Genomic DNA, 17574 nt, shown 5'->3' on the forward strand with positions numbered 1-17574 from the left:
CTGCTTTAAATAATAAATGTTATGTATAAGGGCTTTGTAAACTGAACATCTACATAAATATGACGTTTCCTTTTTTTTTTTTGAGACAGTTGCCCTCTGTTGCCCAGGCTAGAGAGTGCAGTGGTGTGATCTTGGCTCACTGCAATCTCCACCTCCCACATTCAAGTGATTCTCCTGCCTTAGCCTCCCAAGTAGCTCAGATTACAGGCACCTGTCACCATGCCTGGCTAATTTTTGTATTTTTATTATGCAAATGGATTTTTATACCTAATTTTTTATTAAGCAAATGGATTTTTTACCTAATTTTTTATTATGCAAATGGATTTTCATACCTAATTTTTTATTATGCAAATGGATTTTTACCTAATTTTTAATTATGCCAATGGATTTTTATACCTAATTTTTTATTATGCAAATGGATTTTTTACCTGGCTGGCACCACATTATCTGCTCCTTACTATACACGATTGGCAAAGAACAGGGAAGATGGCACTGCAATGTTGAAATGCCTAGACCCCAGGTAGCCTTTCCCTATTGTCGCAGCGGCCGGCATTCACCCATGCAAGCTTCCAGCTTGCTTATCTATGTCTGCAGCTGGATTTTACAGGCTGCTTTTTGTCAGAAAAAATTATTTGGGGGCTGCTTTTATTACAAGGAAAACCTTACCGAGGACTTCCTTACCCTCACTATTTGCCTAAATAATTCTTTTTAACTCCTATATCACTGTCTTGCCCTCCCAAAGTGCTAGGATTACAGGCATAAGCCGCCACACCTGGCCATTGCCTTTTTATGTGCTGTCCCATCATAGTGCAAAATACCCAATCCTGCCCATTAAACTGGAAGCTGCAGGTGTTAGGAACTTGTTTGTTCACTATTACTTCCCTTCTATCCAGCATCAGGCATGTAGAAGTCGCTCCAAAAAGCAGTTTGAATGGATGGATGAATGAATGAATGAATGAAAAGGTTAATCTTATATATTCCGTATGTTTCTTTTTTGACATGGAGTCTCCCTCTGTCATCCAGTCTGGAGCGCAATGGCATGATCTCGGCTCACTGCAACCTCCGCCTCCTGGGTTTAAGCAATTCTTCTGCCTCAGCCTCCCAAGTAGCTGGGACTACAGGTGCATGCCACCACACCTGGCTAATTTTTGTATTTTTAGTAGAGACAGGGTTTCACCATATTGTTCAGGCTGGTCTCGAACTACTGATGTGGTAATGTGCCCATGTCGGCCTCCCAAAGTGCTGGGATTCTAGGTATGAGCCACTGCACCCAGCCGGTTAATCTTATATCAAATACTGCATTCAGAAAACTTATTTCCTTATAATTTACTGTTCTGTCTTCCCTTACTAGAAGGTAAAATCTATGAAATACAGACAGTTGGGTTTTGCTTCTTGATGAATCCTCAATGCCTAGAACAGTGCTTAGCAAAAAAAGAAAAAAAAAAGTATCTTTCCATGCAATTAGACTTCATAACCGCTTATTTAAAATGCATTGCCACACATTTAAGGATTTATTTTATTTATTTCTTTATTTCTTTATTTAGAGACGGAGTCTCACCCTGTCACCCAGGCTGGAGTGAAATGGCATGATTTCGGCTCACTGCAACCTCCAGCTCCTGAGTTCAAGCGATTCTCTTGCCTTAGCCTCCTGAGTAGCTCAGATTACAGGCACCTGCCACCATGCCCAGCTAATTTTTGTATTTTAGTAGAGATGGGGTTTCACCATGTGGCCAGTCTGGTCTTGAACTCCTGACCTCAGCCTCCATCAGCCTTAGCCTCCTAAAGTGCTGGGATTACAGGCGTGAGCCACCACATCCAGCCACTCTCCTTAACTTTTTTCTGGATTTTCTTCCTTTAATGCAGGCCATTTACTCCTTTCCATTTTGATTCAGTGACTCCATTGCTTCTGACTACTTTTTTTTTTTTTTTTTGAGACAGAGTTTCGCTCTTGTTACCCAGGCTGGAGTGCAATCGCAACCTTGGCTCACCGCAACCTCCACCTCCCGGGTTCAGGCTCAGCCTCCCGAGTAGCTGGGACTACAGGCACGCGCCACCATGCCCAGCTAATTTTTTGTATTTTTAGTAGAGACGGACTCGATTTCTTGACCTCGTGAGTGATCCGCCCGCCTCGGCCTCCCAAAGTGCTGGGACTACAGGCTTGAGCCACCGCACCCGGCGGTTTTACTTTCTTCTGTAAAAGTAAAACCACTTTTGGCAGCACTTTCAGACATGCCCTCAATTCACTGGTGCAGGAATGGCCACTTAATGCCAACTTACTCTCCTGTAACAATTCTAGCTTCTTTCCAGGCAGCAGAATTCCCGGGATGAACATTCTGGGACCATGATTAGTTTTGAGTAAGTGCTTGTTCATTGAAGGCTAAGCTTTGATTGGCAGGATCTCATTTGCATGCTTACTCCTGAAGCCTGGGGCCAGTGGATAGAGAGTAAAGCCAAAGCTTTAAAGTGCTACAAAGGGGCCACATAATTTGCCCTGACTTCATCTACTTTTCTCTCTCCTGGCTCATACTATTCCAAATACAATGACCTTCTTACAATTGTTCGAGGATGTCAAGCATGTTGTTTAGGATTTCTCAACCCTAAAGGAGTTAATGTCTGCTTGGAATTTTTGTTTATCCAGGTATCACTTCAAGTCAAATGTTTACACATCAGGGAGGCTTTTCAGGACCATCCTGGATCCAATGTCAGCCTTTGACTTTGCACTCCTTACCTTGCTTTTTCTTTCTCCGTAGCACCTATCTAAAAGATTATCTAAATAAGAGTGAACACTCAGCCGGGAGCAGTGGCTCATGCCTGTAATCCCAGCACTTTGGGAGGCGGAGGCAGTCGGATCATGAGAGCAGAGTTCAAGACCAGCCTGACCAACAACGTGAAACCCTGTCTCTACTGAAATACATAAATTAGCCGGCGTAGTGGCGAGTGCCTGTAGTCCCAGCTACTCAGGAGACTGAGGTGGGAGAATCGCTTGAACCCAGGAGGCAAAGGTTGTAGTGAGCTGAGATCACGCCACTGAGATCTCACCACTGCACTGTCCAGCCTGGGTGGCAGAGCGAGACTCTTGTCTCAAAAACAAACAAACAAAAAATAGAGTGAACGCTCACATAGTGCTTTCTATGAGGCACAGTTAGATTAAGCACTTTACTTGATTAACTGATTTAATACTTTCAACAACCCTATAAAACAAGTACTATTACTCTTCCCAAATGAAGAGCTGGGGAGGCCAGTCGTAGTGGCTCATGCCTGTATCCCCGCACTTCGGGAGGCTGAGGCAGGTGGATCACGAGGTCAGGAGATAGAGACCATCCTGGCCAATATAGTGAAACCCCGTCTCTACTAAAAATACAAAAAAATTAGCTGGGCGTGCGATGCATGCCTGTAGTTCCAGCTACTCGGGAGGATGAGGCAGGAGAATTGCTTGAGCCCGGGAGGCAGAGGTTACAGTGAGCTGAGATCATGCCACTGCACTCCAGTCTGGCGACAGAGCAAGACTTCATCTCAAAAAAAAAAAAGAGTTGGGGAAATGGAGGAACAGAAAGGTTAAGCAGCTTTCTCAGGATGTGATAGAGAAGCATTCAAACCTAATCAGAATGGCTCCCAAGTCTGTGCTCTTTAGCACTAGGCTATGTTGCCTCTTATCATTCTCAGTCTCTCCCCACAAAAGAAATACGGTGCATTAAAGCAGGAACTTGTTTGAGACGGAGTTTCTCTCTTGTTGCCCAAGCTAGAGTGCAGTGGCACGATCTCAGCTCACCCTAACCTCTGCCTCCCGGGTTCAAGCGATTCTCCTGCCTCAGCCTCCTGAATAGCTGGGATGACAGGCACCTGCCACTACGCCCAGCTAGTTTTTTGTATTTTTAGTAGAGACGGGGTTTTACCATGTTGGCTAGGCTGGTTTCAAACTCCTGACCACTTGATTTGCCCACCTCAGCCTCCCAAAGTGCTGGGATTATAGGCGTGAGCCACCACACCCAGCCATACTATTGTCTTTTAACCTAACATCGCAGAGTTACACTGAAGAGAACTAACTGTGTGTTAAAGTGACTCCCAGGTCTGTGGTCTTCAACTGTTTTGTCCCAAAAGAACTTTGGTATATATATCCGCTTACACACTGCATACTAAAATGTGCTGTTTAATAGTTGCAAAGATATAATTTCTGCCATATTGTATGTTGTGTTATAATTGCTTTAAATATATCTTTGTCAAGACCTTGGTGCTTTGCTCACTTGGTTTATGGAAAAGGGCCTCTAAGGGGCCAGTCTTCAAAAGGTCTGAACTCATTTGCATTCAAAGCAGTGAGCTGATAAACATTTCTGTTATAACCATCACTCTTTCAAATTCTAAGCATGATAAAAGGCAATCACATACATACATGGCAGAAGTCTGATGCTTAGGTGAAATAAGTCTGTGTCTCCTTCAATATTTTTCTCTCCAGAGCTACACATTTTCTCCCCAAAGGTTTTGAGCTGGAATGAGTGAGTTAGTCTTTCTTTTGTATGGAGAGAGAAGATTTGTACAATGAAGTCATGAGGCACCTATTCTTTTTTTTTTTAGACGGAGTCTTGCTCTGTCAGCAGGCTGGAGTGCAGTGGTGCGATCTCAGCTCACTGCAACCTCTGCCTCCCGGGTTGAAGCAATTCTCCTGACTCAGCCTCCTGAGCAGCTGGGATTACAGGCATACACCACCACGCCCAACTAATTTTTGTATTTTTAGTAGAGATGGGGTTTCACCATGTTGGCCAGGCTGATCTTGAACTCCTGACCTCAGGTGATCCACCTGTTTGGGCCTCCCAAAGTGCTGGGATTAGGGTGTGAGCCACCGTGCCCAGCCAGGCCTGCATCTTAAAGTTGAGTTACTGAAGACAACAAAGTTTGGCGCTCATTTAAGTAATGTCACTGATGCAACTGACTGGGACCACAACAGAAGGATACTCCACAGGTCACAGTAATTACCCAAAAATTAATTGAAGATACCCACTGTTACTTCTATTTAACCACGTGTTAACCATGTAGTTATGGGAACTACAATGATAGTCACTACCTTAAAGAAACTTACCATCTTGGGCCAGGAGCAGTGGCTCACACCTGTAATCCCAGAGCTTTGGGAGGCCAAAGCCGGTGGGTCACCTGAGGTCAGGAGTTCGAGACCAGCCTGGCCAACATGATGAAACCCCATCACTACTAAAAATACAAAAATTAACTGGGCGTGGTGGCAGATGCCTGTAATCCCAGCTACTCAGGAGCCTGACGCAGGAGAACTCGGGAGGCAGAGGGTGCAACTGAAGTTGCAGGGAGCCAAGATCCACCACTGCACTGCAGCCTGGGCAACAAGAATGAAACAAGAGCGAAACGCCATCTCAAAAAAAGAAAAGAAAGAAACTTACTATCTGTTAGAGAAGACAGCAAACAAAGATAATACAAGGGTCACATGCTACAAAGCAGAGAACAGGGACGGGAAGGAATGAGAATTCCTATGGGCAAAGCAAAGTCACGGAAATCACTAATTGGGGAGATTATTTGTCAGGTTAAATTAAAGGAAGAGGAACAAATAGAGTTCAAAGATTAGAAGGTGATAGGTGGCAAGGCACAATCCCCAAAACAAACCCCACCTCATCCTCCTCCCCCGTCACCCCCCGAGGGGTTATCTCCGGTCGGTCGGGAGAGCCTGGAAGGTAGGCGCATTTGTTTTTACAGCCCAGTCACTATTCTTCCAGACAAAAAAAGCATCTCCTGTGAGGACGAAGTGATTACCCCAGGTCACTTGGCCACATTGCTCTCTGGGAGCCCGTGGCCAAACACCTGGCCGCCCCTCCACCGACGCCGCTCTCCGAGATAACACAGCTGCCTGCGGCCACGAAGCCCTCAGTGAGGCCGCCTACCTCCCCCTGGAGACTTGGTATCCTCTCCCGCGAGGGTCCTTCCGATCCCACACAAGCAGCTAGGGCACCGCGGGCAGTTACCCGACTAACGGTTAAGCGCGGGGCCGAGCGCGGGCGTGACGCGGCGGGGCGGGGCGGGGCGGGGCGGGGCTGCGCTCTCGGCACCACGTGGCTCCCCCGCGGTACGGTTCACCTGACTGGGTTTGAAGGGACCTCTCCGAGGCCGGGCGTGGTGGCTCAAGCCTGTAATCCCAGCACTTTGGGAGGCCGAGGCGGGTGGATCACGAGGTCATGAAATCGAGACCATCCTGGTCAACATGGTGAAACCCCGTCTCTACTAAAATTACAAAAAAACTAGCTGGGCATGGTGGCGCGTGCCTGTAGTCCCAGCTACTCGGGAGGCTGAGGCAGGAGAATTGCCTGAACCCAGGAGGCGGAGGTTGCGGTGAGCCGAGATGGCGCCATTACACTCCAGCCTGGGTAACAAGAGCGAAACTCCGTCTCAAAAAAAAAAAAAAAAAAAGAAGGGACCTCTCCGCTGCGTGATAACGCGCCCCGGGCCGAGCCTGCGCTCCGGGGGCGGAGTCGGCCCTCGCGCTCGCTGCTCTGGCAGACAGGCTCGCGGAAAGCCTGGTCGGGGCTTCCCATAGCCGCGCGCTCTGACTCATTCTCCCCTGCGTGTCTCCCGGGATCGTCGCGGCCACCTGCACGCGTTCGGGACAAACGTCGGTCTCACCCCTCAGTTTCTGGCAGACAAAAAGGAAGAGCCACCGAGAGGCCTGCCCCTGAGGGGTGGGGGACGATGCGCGCACGGAGTAGCGGGAAGCGACTGGAGAGGGGGACTAGGGCAGCATTTGAATGGACGCGGGTGCCACTGGGACCCCAGAAGACGGCTGGGGGCCGGCGCTGTGGAGCCGGGCTTGGACTGGGATGTGTTTGGATTCCATTCCGGGCCTGACACCAGTTCAGTGACCTCGGGAAGTTCCCCATCCCTCCGGGACTGTTTCCTACCCCTGAAGTGGCGACAGTAACAGAACCGACCTCGTAGGCTCATCGGGACGTCCTGATGGGAGACCCCATGCAACTTGCTCACCACAGAGCCAGGCCCGCGGCGGTTGGCGCCGGGTGGGTATTAAAGACGAGTCGGGGCCGGGCGCGGTGGCTAACGCATGTAATCCCAGCACTTTGTGAGGCCAAGGCGGGCATATCATCAGAGGTCGGGAGTTCGAGACCAGCTTGACCACCATGGAGAAACCGTGTCTCTACTAAAAATACAAAATTAGCTGGGCGTGGTGGCTCATGCCTGTAATCCCAGCTACTCGGAAGGCTGGAGCAGGAGAATCGCTTGAACCCGGGAAGCGGAGGTTGTGGTGAGCCGAGATCGTGCCATTGCACTCCAGCCTGGGAAACAGAGTGAGAGACTCTGTCTCAAAATAAATAAATAATGAGTAAGTAAATACGAATCAGGAAAGAAGGGCAGGTAAGACGGTGGGGAGACTGGCCCGGTGGGGAGGGGTGTGCACGTCGGCCACGTGGAGAAGCGAGAATGCAGGGGCCGGAGGCTTATGGGCGATGCCTGTGTGGATAGAATTGTAGCAGGCGGCGCTGGGGATGCGTCTCACCCGGATTATCCTCTGTAATCCTCGCAGCCCTGTGAAGTAAGCACTGCCGTGAGCATTTTGTAAATAAGGGACCCGAGGCCCAGAGAGGTGGAGTAACTTTCCAGACGGCCCAGCCAGTTAGCGGCCAGCATTTGAAGCCACCAGAGCCTGTTTTTATCGTAAGAGCCGCCGTGACTGGATAACCAACGTGTGTGTGTTGAAGTGATCAAATAACCATGGAGTGTCTCTGATGTTCAGGACTTTTGAGAAATACCGAAAAAGTATGAGGCAAGGCCCCTGCCTGCAAAGAGCTTGCCCGTTTTGGGGTGGGGGGGAGACTGAGTCAGGCACAAATTAAGGAACATCTGTTGAGCATTTGCTGTTTGTCAGGACCCTGCCCTTCCCCTCAGTCTTCCTCCCTTACCCTCCCCCTCAATTCTCACAAGAGATTGAAGAAGGGTAGAGATTGGAGGATCAGGCTGGGCGCGTTGGCTCCTGTCTGTAATCCCAGGACTTTGAGAGGCTGAGGTGGGTGGTTCACCTGAGGTCAGGAGTTCAAGGCCTGCCTGGCCAACATGGTGAAACCTCCTCTCTACTAAAAATACAAAAATTAGCCAGGTGTGGTGGCACTCACCTATAGTTCCAGCTACTCAGGAGCCTGAGGCAGGAGAATCACTTGAACCTGGGAGTTGGAGGTTACCTTGAGCTGAGATTGTACCACTGCATTCCAGCCTGGGTGACGGAGGGAGACTCCGTCTCAAACAATTAAAATTAAAAAAAAAAAAAAAAATGGTGGTGAGACAATTGGGTATCCATTTGCAGAAGAATGAAGTCGCATGAAATTAACTCAACATGTTGGCCAAATGCGGTGGCTCACTCCTGTAATCCCAGCACTTTGGGAGGCAGAGGCGGGCAGATCACTAGGTCAAGAGATCAGGACCATCCTGGCCAAAACAGTGAAACCCCATCTTTACCAAAAATACAAAAATTAGCTGGGTGTGGTGTCACAAACTTTTAGTCCCAGCTACTTGGAAGGCTGAGGCAGGAGAATCCCTTGAACCCAGGAGGCAGAGGTTGCAGTAAGTCGAGACTGTGCCACTGCACTCCAGGCTGGCAACAGACTCTGTCTCAAAAAAAAAAAAACACCTCAAAATGCATCAATAACGAAGAACTAAACTGTAAAACTTTTTTTTAAGGGGCAGGGGACCCTCTTCGAGGGACCCCCTACTGCTCTGTGCTTGCATAAACTGTAAAACTCTTAGAAGAGAATATATAGATAATCTTTATGACCTCACAATTGACAATAGATTCTTAGATACAATATCAGGAAGCACACCAACAGAAAAAGTAAATAAATTAAACTTCATCAAGATTAAAAGCGTTTGTACATAGGCAGGTATGATCAACACTGAAAATACAAAGTACAGAATGGGACAAAGATTTGTAAACTATCTGATAAGGATGTAATATGCAGAATATATAAAGAACTCTTAAAACTCAACAACAAAAAGACTACTCAATTTTTAAAATAGGCAAATGATTTTAATAGACATTTCCGCAAAGAACATATACAAACAGATAACAAGCACACGAAAAGGTGCTCGGAATCATTAGTCATTAGAGAAGTGTAAATCAAAGCCACATTGAGATGCCACTTCATAGCCACCAGGGTAACTAAGTACCCCCATTTAGAGCTAATAGTCAATTTACAAACCAAAGCAGCCAGCTCCAGAACTCACCTTCTAGGAGGTGACCTTGAGAGACAACAGCCTGCCCACGAAGCTGCCAGCAGTCACCAGCTCAACCGCTCTGTAAGGCACCCGGCTAGCACGCAGACCCCCGCCCTGCTTGTTTCCTCTCCTGCTTTTTAAAAGTGCCTGCTTTCTGCCCCAAAAGGGAATAGCACATGTCAAGGCAGGATGTCTATGCCTCTTCCCCTAAGCTGGTTCTGGAATAAATCACTTTCTTTGTACCAGGTCTTGCTCTTGTTAATTGGATTCAGTATGTAGGAGCAACTTACCCACATTTCGGTTACACTTAGTGTGGCTACAAAAACAACTTCTTTTTTAGACTAGTCAAGTGCCCTGGTGAGAAGGGGGAAAGAGCAGAACAAGGAGTTGAATCTGTAACTGTGAACAATCAATTGAGATAACTTACTACCTTCAGATCAGTCAAAAAAAAAAAATTTTTTTTTTTTAAGGAAAACAGTATGGGTGAGAATGTGGAGAAGTTCAAACTTCATACATTGCTGATGGGGATATAAAATAAGGCAGCCACTGTGGAAAAAGTTTGGTGGTTCCTCAAGAAGTTAAAGAATTACTATGACAGCAATTCTGCTACTGAAGCAGTGACGTCGTCTGGGGTAATTACGTGAGGTTCCTCGTCTAGTGCCAAGCAGATTAAGGACACGAATATACACAGGGAGTGAGTTTAGGAGAGGAGGTTTTGTAGGCAAATGAAAGAAAGGAGAAAGACTCTCTCTTGTGAGAGGGGCGCTCTGGCCCACAGCAGAGTGCACCGGATTTATAGACAGGCTTGAGGAGGCAGGGTCTGATTTACACAGGGCCCAAAGCTTGGTTGGACCGGTGTGATGTTTACATAACAGGAGGAGAAGCTGGCTTCCCCACCCTAATCTTACTATGCAAATGAGGTCTTTGCCTGGTCAGCCCCATGTTGCCGGCTCTTTACGGCACAGCTGGCTGGCAAAGAGAAGGGAAGATGGAGCCGCCATTTCGAACATGCCTAGTCCCAGGTAGACTTTTCCTATTGGCACAACTGCTGGCATTCACCAGTGTAAGCTTCCAGCTTGCTTGTCTATGTTTGCAGCTAAATAAAATGATTTGGGAGCTGTTTTTCATTAAAAGGAAAACCTTACCAAGGACTCCTGTACCCTCACTATCTGCCTAAATAATCTCTTCTTAACTCCTGTATCACTACTAGGTATATTACCAAAATAAGTAGGTATTCAAACAAATGCTTGTACAGCAGCACTATGTACAGTAGCCAAAAGCTGGAAACAATTCACATGTCCATCAATGATGGATGGATGGATGGATAAACAAATGAAAGGGAATGAAGTATTAATAAATGCTACGTGGAGAAACCTTAAAATATGGTAAATTGCGGGGCGCAGTGGCTCACGCCTGTAATCCCAGCACTTTGGGAGGCCAAGGCAGGTGACTCACGAGGTCAAGAGATCAAGACCATCCTGGCCCAACATGGTGAAACCCCCGTCTCTACTAAAAATACAAAAATAGCTGGGCATGGTGGCATGCTCCTGTAGGCCCAGCTACTCAGGAGGCTGAGGCAGGAGAATTGCTTGAACCCAGGAGATGGAGGTTGCAGTGAGCCCAGACCATGTCACTGCACTCCAGCCTGGGCGACAGTGCAAGACTCAGTCTCAAAAAAAAAAAAAGAAAGAAAGAAAGTAAAGAAATAAATGAATGGTTACTTCGTAGACAGAGCCCTGAGGGCTGCTAGTTGCCCATTTTTGTGGTTATTTCTTGATTGTATGCTAAACAAGGGGTGGATTATTCATGCTTCCCTTTTTTGGACCACATAGGGTAACTTCCTGAGGTTGCCATGGCATATGTAAGTTGTCATGGCGCCGGTGGGAGTGTAGTAGGGAGGACCAACCCCTGACCTTGTAATCCTCGGGCCTCAGCCACCCAAAGTGCTAGGATCACAGGCAGGAGCCACCACACCGGCCCACTTACCAAATTGTTTTCTTTTTTGAGAAGGAGTCTCGCTCTGTCTCCAGGCTGGAGTACAGTGGTGCAATCTCAGCTCACTGCAACCTGCGTCTCCTGGGTTTAAGCTATTCTCCTGCCTCAGCCTCCCGAGTAGCTGGGACTACAGGCATGTGCCACCACACCCAGCTAATTTTTGTATATATATTTTTTCTTTCCTTTTTTTTTTTAGAGACAGGGTTTCACCATGTTGGCCAGGCTAGTGTTGAACTCCTGACCTCAGGTGATCTGCCTGTCTTGGCCTTCCAAAGAGCTGAGATTACAGGCATGAGCACTGCACCCGGCCTAATTTTTATTATTTTTCATAGAGATGGGTTTTCACCATGTTGGCCAGGCTGGTATCGATCTCCTGACCTCGTGATCCACCCACCTCAGGCTCCCAAAGTGCTGGGATTACAGGCATGAGCCACCATGCCCCACCAGCATTTCCTTCATCTGGCGTTCATCAGTATCATTTGTAATATCCTTTATAATAAACCTGTAAATGTAAGTAAAGTGTTTTTCTGAGTTCTGGGAGCCACTTTAGCAAATTAGTTGAACCCAAGGAGAGGTTAATGGGAATCTTGATTTATAGCCAGTTAGAAGCACAGGTAAAATAACTTGGGGCTTATGATTGGCATTGGAAATAGGGGCAAGCTTGTGGGACTGAGCCCTCACCTGTGGGACGGACGCTGTCTCCAGGTGGATAGTGTGACAGTTGAATGGAATCAGAGGAAACACAGCTAGTGTCCACTGCAGAATGGATTGGTTACTGCTGGGGAGAAATTCCCACACACGTTTTGGTTACCAAAAGTCACAGAATGGTGAATATACTAAATACCATTGAAATGTACACTTTAAAATGGTTGCTTTTATATGAATTCGCCTGACTTTAAAAAACCAAATAAATACGAAGAAGCAGCTTTTCCATGAATCTCATGAAGCTCCCTTGAGGGGCCCTAACAATATATTCGTAGGATCATATCTTCTTTCTTTCTTTATATATATATATATATATATATATATTTATAAAAATATATATATATTTTTTTAAGACGGGGTTTCACCATGTTGGTCAGGCTGGTCTTGAACTCCCAACCTCAGGTGATCCGCCCGCCTTGGCCTCCAAAGTGATTGGATTACAGGCGTGAGCCACCACATCCGGCTGGAGTTTCACTCTTGTTGCCCAGGCAGGAGTGCAATGGTGTGATCTCAGCTCACCGCAACCTCTGCTTCCCCGTTTCAAGCGATTCTCCTGCCTCAGCCTCCTTAGTAGTTGGGATTACAGGCATGTGCCACCATGCCTGGCTAATTTTTTGTGTTTTTAGTAGAAACAAGGGTTTCTCCATGTTGGTCAGGCTGGTCTTGAACTCACAACCTCAGGTGATCCACCCGCCTTGGCCTCCAAAGTGCTGGGATTACAGGTGTGAGCCACTGTGCCTAGCTTTTATTTATTTATTTATTTTGGTGCTGTGACTCGGATTTTTTTTTTGATGGAGTACTGCTCTGTCACCTGGGTTGGAGTGCAGTGGCATAATCTGAGTTCCCTACAGCCTCCACCTCCCAGGTTCAAGCACTTCTCCTGCCTCAGCCTTCTAAGTACCTAGGCTTACAGGTGCTCACCACCACGTCCAGCTAATTTTTGTATTTTTTTTTTTAGTAGAGATGGAGTTTCAGGCTGGTCTTGAACCCCTGTCCTCAAGTGATCTTCCCAGCTCGGCCTCCCAAAGTGCTAGGATTACAGGTGTGAGCCACCACGCCCAGCCGGATCATATTTAATTTTATAATTTTAACTCTTTATTTTCTTAAAGAGGGCCAGTGTGGTAGACAGTATAAGCACCCCTCCCAAAGATGTTTGTGTCCTAATCCTCAAAACCTGTGAATATGTTGTGTAATATGACAAAGGGGAATTCAGGTTACAGATAGAATTAAGGTTGCTAATCAGCTGGCCTTAAAATAGGGAGATTATCCTGGATTGTCTGAGTGAGCCCAGTGTAATCAAGAGTCCTTAAAATGGAAGAAGGGTGACAGAGAGGAGGTCAGAGTGAAGCAGTCTGAGAAGGACTTACCTGTTGTTGCTGGTTTTGAAGATGGAGGAAGGAGCCACAACTCAAGGAATGCAGATGGCCTCTAAAGCGGGAAAAGACAAGGAAATGGATTTTTTTCCCAGAGCCTCTAGAAAGGAGCACAGCTGTCTTGACACTTTAGTTTTAGCCCAGTGAGCCCTGTCTGGACCCTCTAACTACAGAGCTATAAGAGAAATTTGTGTTGTCTAAAGCTACAAAGTTTGTAGTTATCTGTTACAGCAGCGATAGGAAACTGATACAGCCACCATAGATGTGCATACTTCAGGCCCTGCGAGACTTTGTCTTCCACTGACAGGGAATATGGTTTTTATTTATTTATTTATTTTTTTATTGAGACAGAGTTTTGCTCTTGTTGTCCAGGCTGGAGTGCAATGGCACAATTTCAGCTCACCGCAAACTTTGCCTCCCGGGTTCAAGTGATTCTCCTGCCTCAGCCTCCCGAGTAGCTGGGATTACAGGCATGCACCACCATGCCCAGCTAATTTTGTTTTGTTGGTGGAGACAGGGTTTCTCCATTTTGGTCAGGCTGGTCTCAAAATCTTTACCGCAGATGATCCACCCGCCTCAGCCTCCCAAAGTGCTGAGGTTACAGGCGTGAGCCACCACACCTGGTCACACCTGGTCCCTGGGAATATTGTTAGAAAGAGTACAGGCTTTGAAGTTGGAAGACCTGGTCTCGTGACTTACTCGCTGTGTGACTGTGGGCAAATCACTGAACTCTTCCAGGCCTGAGTTTATTCACAGGTGCATTGGAGATAATACCTACAAACCTGATCTCTTGTGAGGATCAAAGGAGAAGGTGATTTGTAAAACTTGGAAAGTGCTCTAACAATGTTCATGTGTCATGTTATTTTAAGCTGTTAATAAAGAATATTAGAGTGACTAAGTGACTCCAAGCTTATTAGCTGGAAAAATAGAAGTAGGAGAGCCAATTTTCTGGGACATGCCTGTAGTCCCAGTTACTTGGGAGGCTGAGGCAGGGAGAATGGCTTCAGAGTCCAGCCTGGATAACACTGAGACACCTGTCTCTAAAGAATGAAAAAAAAGTAGGAGGGTAAGAAAAGGAAAACAGTTTTGATGAGCTAGCCAAGCTGATTAAAAGAAAGCATATATAATTCTTACTGTTTCTCCAGATGTCTTCCTGATTTTTTTTTTTCTTTTTTCTTTTTTGAGACGGAGTTTCGCTCTTGTTGCCCAGGCTGGAGGGCAATGGCAAGATCTCGGCTCACCACAACTTGTGCCTCCCGGGTTCAAGCAATTCTCCTCCCTCAGCCTCCCGAGTAGCTGGGACTACAGGAATGCGCCACCATGCCTGACTAATTTTGTATTTTTAGTAGAGACGGGGTTTCTCCATGTTGGTCAGGCTGGTCTTTCACTCCCGACCTCAGGTGATCTGCCCACCTCGGCCTCCCAAAGTGCTGGGATTATAGGAGTGAGTCACCTCACCCGCCCATTTTCCTGATTTTAAGCCAATGCAAAATAGGAATTTTAGAGCTGAAAGGGGCTTGAAAATTATGTCACCAAATGCCCCTCCTTCCCCTATACATTTTGTAGATGTGGAAGCTGAAACCCAAACAGACTGAAATATTTTATTAAGGCCACTCAGCTAATGAATGATTTGACTAGGTGAATAAACAACTCTCAGGGCTTCTATGAACTACAATCTTTAAAATAAAAAGTATTTCTTCATGGAAATCTTTACTGCAATCCAAAGAGTGCAATGCCCTCTAGTGGCTTTCTGTTTTCTCTTATAAATACCCATTATTTCACATTTCTGCTTTCAAGGTTATATTTGGAGATGCCACATTGGGGAAATACCCTACAATTATTTGCAAACCCCAGAGAGGAAGACTTATTAAGCTTTCAAGTAACTTAAGAGTTTTAACAAAAAATCAGAGACAAGGATGAGAACCACATTAAAGATAAAGGGGGAGGGAGAATTTTATAAATCCAAAATTGGAAAGTTATGGTGAATACATTTCCCAAATATTTTATCAGGAAAATAAATTTCCACTGGATTTTTTTTTTTTTTTTTAAAGATGAGGCTTCACCATGTTGGTCAGGCTGGTCTTGAACTCCCAACCTCAGGTGATCCGCCCACCTTGGCCTCCAAAAGTGCTTGGATTACAGGGGTGAGCCATCGCATCCAGCCTTATTTCCACTGGATTTTTGCTGACAAATTCAGCTGTCTCACTTCCATACCCTCATTTAATTTTTCTCCCAGCATTTCCCTGAGTTTAGAACTAGAAAGATGCTCTTAACCAATAATAAAACAAAAAGTGTTCTCTTTTTTCAGGCTCACACCTTTAATCCCAGCACTTTGGGAGGCCGAGTTGGGCAGATTAACAGAGGTTGGGAGCTCCAGAACAGCCTGACCAACATGGAGAAACCCTGTCTCTACTAAAAATACACAATTAGCCAAGCATGGTGGCACATGCCTGTAATCCCAGCTACTCGGAGGCTGAGGCAGGAGAATCACTTGAACCCAGGAGGTGGAGGTTGCTCTGAGCCGAGATCATGCCATTGTACTCCGGCCTGGGCAATGAGAGCAAAACTCTGTGTCCAAAAAAAGTAAATAAAAATAAATAAATAAGTAAATAAATAAATCTAATGATCTGATTTTAAAATGTGAAAAACTCCATCTCAGAAAAAAATATGGTTTATCTGCTTATAAGTGCTATAGCTATATGATCAACATTAGTAATTTGTGCTTTCAAAAATATGTATGTTATACTATTACATTTATTGTTATTCCCTTTTAAAAATGTAAATAGGCCAGGTGCCGTGGCTCACGCCTATAATCCCAGCACTTTGGGAGGCTGAGGCGGGTGGATCACTAGGTCAAGAGATCGAGACCATCCTGGTCAACATGGTGAAACCCCGTCTCTACTAAAAAATACAAAATTTAGCTGGGCACGGTGGTGCAGCCTGTAGTCCCACCTACTCGGGAGACTGAGGCAGGAGAATTGCCTGAACCCAGGAGGTGGAGGTTGCGGTGAGCCGAGATTGTGCCATTGCACTCCAGCCTGGGTAACAAGAGCGAAACTCGTCTCAAAAAAAAAATAATAAAAAAAAATAAAAATGTAAATAAATACCTTTTAAATACTTTTTAAATTTACTTTTTTCAGAATTATAGTTTTGGGATTTTGACCTTTCAGGATTTCAACACTTGAGATTATGCGTTTTAGTATTATGATCAGCTTTCTGTCCCTTAAGAACGAAAACAAGCAAGCATGTACACTCCCAGCACTTTGACCCAATATTTTAATGGAGATTCTCATAAGTTCAATAAAGGAAAAAAAAAAAATAATAATAATTTAAAGACATTAAGATTGGAGGCGGGGCACGGTGACTCATGCCTGTTATCCCAGCATTTTGGGAGACCGAGGCGGGTGGAAAGTCCATCTCAAAAAAAAAAAAAAAGAGAGAGATATTGGAAAGGAAGAAGTAAAATTATATTCACAAGCAACATGGTCATCTTTACAAAAAATTATTTAGAATCTACAAAAAGGCTAATTAAACTAATAATTAAGCTTAGCAAGTTTATAAGAAACAATAAACAAAAATCAATTATATTTTAATATAAAATTAGCAGACATTTTGAACTAGATAATAAAGTCAGTACTATTTTCTTTTTTTAATTTTTCTTTTTGAAACAGAGTGTCACTCTGTCAGCCAGGCTGGAGTGCAGTGGTGTGATCTCAGCTCACTTCAACCTCCATCTCCCGGGCTGAAGTAATTCTCCTGCCTCAGCTTCCCAAGTAGCTGGGATTACAGACACCTGCCACCACACCTGGTTAATTTTTGTATCTTTAGTAGAGACCAGGTTTCACCATGTTGGCCAGGCTTGTCTTGAAATAAGGACCTCAGGTTATCCATCTGTCTCGGGCTCCCAGAGTGCTGGGATTACAGGCGTGAGCCACTGCACATGGCCAAAATCAGTACTATTTTCAATAGCACCAAAACATACTTAAAATTTAGGAATCATTCTGGGTGCTCTGGCTCATGCCTGTAATCCCAACACTTTGGGAGGCTAAGGCGGACGGATCACCTTAGGTTAGGAGTTCAAGACCAACCTGACCAACATGGAGAAACCCTGTTTCTACTAAAAATACAAAATTAGCAAGGCATGGTGGCTCGTGCCTGTAAACCCAGCTACTCGGGAGGCTGAGGCAGAAGAATTGCTTGAACCCGGGAGGCGGAGGTTGCTGTGAGCTGAGATCATGCCGTTGCACTCCAGCCTGGGCAACAAGAGCGAAATTGA

The 17574-nt window shown here is 45.8% G+C and overlaps 1 pseudogene across 1 annotated transcript in view; it reads right to left on the bottom strand.

Moving 5' to 3' along the window:
- Positions 1 to 6948, bottom strand: part of LOC118143089 (putative uncharacterized protein encoded by LINC01356) — a 67071-nt pseudogene extending 60123 nt beyond the window's left edge. Inside the window, exon 1 of the transcript XR_008473108.2 lies at positions 5895 to 6948. The product of XR_008473108.2 is annotated as a putative uncharacterized protein encoded by LINC01356 (transcript). The remainder of the gene's footprint in view (positions 1 to 5894) is intronic.
- Positions 6949 to 17574: the final 10626 nt, after the last annotated feature.

This window comes from Callithrix jacchus, chromosome 7, assembly GCF_049354715.1.
Source record: "Callithrix jacchus isolate 240 chromosome 7, calJac240_pri, whole genome shotgun sequence".
Taxonomy (NCBI): Eukaryota; Metazoa; Chordata; class Mammalia; order Primates; family Cebidae; genus Callithrix; species Callithrix jacchus.